This window comes from Mauremys mutica, chromosome 11 (assembly GCF_020497125.1).
Source record: "Mauremys mutica isolate MM-2020 ecotype Southern chromosome 11, ASM2049712v1, whole genome shotgun sequence".
Classification (NCBI taxonomy): Eukaryota; Metazoa; Chordata; order Testudines; family Geoemydidae; genus Mauremys; species Mauremys mutica.
In genome coordinates, this window is record NC_059082.1 from 13,098,793 (window position 1) to 13,104,081 (window position 5,289).

The window sequence follows — 5,289 nt, forward strand, 5'->3', positions numbered from 1 at the left end:
TGGGCAGCACAGAGTTGAATTTAATCTAATTTTCTTTTCATATTTCTAGGGTTTGCTATAATGCTGACCTGCAGCCACCTGGCAGAATGTCAGTTCTCCACCCAATACTGCCAGGTGGGTGCTGATCACACAGGGTTAAAGTAAAATCAATCTGCTCTGAGGTCACAGCCATGTGGAAATCAAATGACTAGCGACTGAAGCCTGTGGGGCGTGCTGACCAAGCATTTCCTAGCAAGTCAGCCGTCAGCTTTTCAGAAACTAGAGGGATTTTCCTGGTACTTTTCGTCCTTTTCCTTTTTTGTTATGAAAAAGAGGTCAGTGTAGTCTGAATGGAACTGGAGCAAGAGGGTCGGATTGCACAAAGGACCTCGTTTGGTGTGACGGCAAGGGCTGAGATTCGCAAGCTTGGCTATACCGCCCTAGACGTATGCTGGCCTCGCCGTAAAGATATTCCCCACCATTCTGCTTGCCTGCAGCATCCCTCGTTGCTAAGGAAACAGCCAGCACGGCCCTAGGATCAGTGTCTGTGAGCTGCACAGCCAGCAGAGGGAGCACAAGAGTCCTATGTGGTGTTTATATGTAGGCCCTTTGAAAATAGCACGCGTGCCCTTTGCGTGCTGTCTCTTGATGATAGAGCAGTGCGTTTCCACTTTGAGGCTCTGGCCCAGGAACACACATGAGACACGACCCTGCTAACATTTCCCCTACTTCCCCTTTCCCCCAGCTTCATTGCCACGTGCTCAGAAAGAAGGGATGCGGGGGTGGGGGAGTCCCTTCATAGCCTGGTAAAACTGCTGCTTGGCCGAGGGAAGGGTCTTTGTGTTGGGGGGCTCCCCCTCCTGCGTAGGCGCTGCCCCTCCAGCATGGCCAAACACTGCTGGGCTGAGAGTGAGACAATCAATCAGTCGTGTTTGGTTTTCATTGCTATTTAGATCCCAAAGAAGGATTCCCCCTCCCACCCTGAATTTGCCCCCTAATTTTTGCAAATGCATTTTTGGGCTAGGTCCAGCTCAGCATCTTTGCTGAAGTAGGGTGACCAGACAGCAAGTGAGAAAAATCAGGACAGGGTGGAGGGTAATAGGCACCTATATAAACAAAGCCCCCAAAATCAGGGCTGTCCCTATAAAATCAGGACATCTGGTCACCCTATGCTGAAGGGACACACTCCTATGTCTGCTCCTAAGGCTGCTGCAACCCCAAATTGCATTGTTCCCGTCGGAGATGGGGATGCTCTCCAGGGAGAAAACTAATTGGACATTTGGCATCTCAGCCATCCATGAAGATACCCTCAAACCCCCCACCCACATACCTCCTTTCAGCCTCCGTGGCTCTGACAGGAAGGCATCATTTTCTGTGTACAGCATCTGCAAATATAAAGGACTCTCCTGGCTTGCTGCAGGGTCTGCTGCCACTTTGTGTTTCAGCTGTTGTGTGTGTGTGGAGAAAGAGAGAGACAACAAAAGAACAATAGCCAAAAAAATTGTATTTACTAGCGCGCCGTCCAGCCCAATGGAGCCCAGCCTGCACAGCCAGGGCTCACTCACTCACCAGTGTGCTATAGCCCCATCTGGGGTGGCCGTAATAATGCACAGTAATTTTAGGAGAGGAAAAAAATGGGGAGTTTTTCCAGCTACAACAGCTGGAGCATCATTACGTGGTCGAATGTAGCGACCTAATAATGGGTACCTCTGCAAGCTGTGTTAGCGCCTGTGGCCTGGCTAAACTGCTGCAGGATTTTTAATGAACACAAGAGATCAGGGCCCACTTTGCAGCTCATCTGAAGGCCACCATGCCCAGCAGCACGCTGGCACCTAGTCCCACAGTGGCTAGTCATTTGGAGGCAGTTCCAAATGAATGACAGCTTGTTTGGCTTCTCTCACCCTTGTAGTGACCCAGGTCAGATTCTTCTTAGAATGTGACTAGATCAAAAGCTGAAGTGGGGAGAAGTGCAGGTCTGGCCCAATGCATTCACCCCTAGAGAGCTGTTCCTCCAGCCCCAGGTGTGAAGGGCTCCGCCTGATGCAGGACTTCCCCAGCCCACCAGACTTTTAAACTACAGCAATTTGTTCGCTCAGCTTAATGTCCCAAAGAGGATGTCAGACCTGTCAGGAGCAGTTGTAATGGCAGGAAGCCAATACAAGTGCGACTGCACCTCCCCAAGGAACATCTCCTTCCCCGTCAACAAGTTCCTGGGGAAATCTCAAGATACGTTCCTTAGTCATGATGTTGGGGAAAATCAAATAGCTGGCGCTGTTGCACGCGCCAGGGGAAGGAAGTGAGGCGTCAGTGTGTCGAGTGAACGAAAGCCAAGCTTTCTTCCATCTAATCAGGTTTGTTATTCAACTGACAATCTCCAAATGGATTTGCTGGGCTCCGATCTTGTGATTTTAATTAGGAAGTCAGCAAGAAATTATTAAGTAGGTCACCCTTTGCTGGGCTAGGGTTTGCACAACAGCCGATGACGTTATTAAGAGGTGGTGAAGTAGAAAGAAAAGAGATTGTCAGGAGAGAAGGAAAATAAGCAGAGCCCTTGATGCAATACAGTACTTCAGAAGCCTGCCTTCCAATCGCTTTCCCTCCTGACTCAGCCCTGGTGTGTTCCCATACAGCCTCTCCAACACCTCCCCCAAAAAGCCAGTGTGGACTAGAAGTAAAAGAGATTTGAGGCCCCGCTCAACCATTCTGCTGGCAGTTGTGTGACGTTGGCCCCAATTCCTCGCACTCCTACCTGACAAAAAGAGAGAGTAGTTCTGTCTAATCCAGGGATTGGCAACCTTTGGCCCGCAGCCTGCCAGGGAAAGATGCTGGCGGGCCAGGCCGGTTTGTTTACATGCAGCGTCCACAGGTTTGGCCAATTGCGGCTCCCACTGGCCACGGTTCACTGTCCCAGGCCAATGGAGGCTGCGGGGAGCAGCGCAGGCCAAGGGATGTGCTGATCGCTGCTTCCTGCATCCCCCATTGGCCGGGAACAGCAAACCCGGTCTAATCAATGGCACGAGACTCTTCCGGCTTCAGTTGCTGTCACTGCGGCCTAGGATGTTGGTCCTTGTACTTAGATACAAAAATGACAGTTGGCACGGAAACGCCCTGGGAATGCCAGTCAGTGGGGAGCAGCAGGAGAGGATCATTTTTGGTGTCTGAAAACGGTCGCCTGTCATTTGGTGAGCTAGAGATGAAAGGCATTTTACAAAGAGCACTTTCATGCTCCTTCTCCTCCCCAATTTCAGTGCCGTTGTAGCCTTAGCTAAAGGGTTCACCCCCCACTCCCACCCCTATTTTACTTACTGGTCTCCTTTTGCTGCTTTTAACCAAGACTCTTTTGTGGCTGGCATCACACGTAATCCCCTAGCAACAGGTTGCAGCTGTCACAGCCACTGGAGCTCACTTTTGAATCGCCTTTCATGCCAGAGCAAGAATAAAGACAAAGGGGAACGTCTTTTGTTTTGCTTTGATCAAAACGATCAACTCGCGAATCCCCCCCACCCTTGTTTTTAAAGTGCCAGCGCCACGGGTAACATGCGAGCTCACAAACATGAATGGGGATTTCTACTCTGTAGTGTAATGGGAATTGTGTAGCCTTATTGCTGAAGACAGTGAGCTGGGCTTCCAAGGGGCTCTTTTGTTAGCCAGCTGTATGGACTCCCGCACCCCAGTAGCTTAGTATCTCACACCTATGAGTGTGTTTATCCTCACAGCCCCCTGTGATGTAGGGCAGTGCTATTAGTCCCATTTTACCCATGGGAAACTGAGGCACAGAGCCACTCAGGCCCAGCTCCTCAAAGGTATTTCGGTATCTAACTCCTGCAGCCTTGGCCAGTGTCACTCACAGACTCTGTAGTTGAGCCAGGACTTGAACTCATGTCTTTTCGGTCTCAGTTAAGTGCTTGAACCACCTGATCTAACAGTGGTAGCACAGCAGCTGTACACACAGTGCTGCATTGTCCGATGCGCCTGTAATGGAAACCAACTCACAAAATTCCTCAACTAGAGCGACCACCTCACCACAATCCTGACCCTGGGGTGTGTGAGGAGCGAAAGGAGATTGACCTACTCCAGTCATGAGGGCCGGCTAAGAACCTACAGAGAAAAGCAGGAAAGCCAGTCAGAGTAGCACCATTAACCTTTCCCTATGACAGTGTAGAGCAGGAGTGGCCAAACTTTTTGGCCCGAGGGCCACAGCTGGGAATAGAAATTGTATGGTGGGCCATGGATGCTCCTCACAAAATTGGGGTTGGCGTGCGGGCTCTAATTGGGGGTGTATGCTCAGGGTGAGGCCAGAAATGAGGCATTCAGGGTGTGGGAAGGGGCGTGGATGTGCGTATGGGGGGGGAGGGGGGTTAAGGTCACTGGCTGGGGATGCAGGCTCTGGTGTGGGGCTGGGGCTGAGAGATTTGGGGTGCAGGAAGGTGCTATGGGCTGGGATCAAGGGGTTCAGTGGGCAGGAGGGGGCTCAGGGCTGGGGCAGGGGGTTGAGGTGTGGGGAGAGGCTCAGGGGTGCAGGAAGCAGTGGCATGTCCCTCCTCTGGCTCCTGCATGGAGGCATGGCCAGGTGGCTCTGCACACTGCCTTGTCCACAGCCCCCCCCCATTGGAGCACTGGAACAGGCCATTGGAGCGTAGGCGCCAGAGGGAGGCCATGCTGTGGCTTCTGGGAGCCATGTGACATGCCTCCGCCCCCAGACTCTGCACCCCAGCTGGAGCGGGGTAAGCCCCAGACCCTGCTACCCCGTGGGAGCTCAAGGACTGGCTTTAAATGGCTGGTGGGCCGTAGTTTGCCCACCCCAGTGTAGCGATACAGTGGTCATTCAACATTCCTCTCATCCTCATTAACACCACCAATTCCCCAGCCCCCCCGTGCTGTAACGTGGGCTGGCCCCCAAAGCCCGTTCGACACTTTACTCCTCTGAGGCCAGCGTAGGGCTCTGAGGTTTTCATTCTTGGCCCTTATTGCTCTCCCTGATCTCTGACCTGCAGAGAGTGGCAGGAGAGCTGTGAGGTGTGTGCGCATCTTAGTCTCTTGAGAGCTTAGTACAGCCCCAGCTCACAGAACTTTATTTCCATTCCTGCCACTGACTCATTGCCTTGACCTTGGACTCGATCCCTAACATGGTACCTCAGTTTCCCCAACTGTAAAGTAGCAAGAATTACAGCTCGCTACGGTTGTGAGGCTAGTTGAACTGTGTAGGGCTGAGGCACCGCTCGGTGCCAACTATACTAAGAACCGTTTTTAGTCATAAAGCCCATTTGTTTGGGAAAGAAAACTCACACAGCCGCCCTCCCCCTCCACATG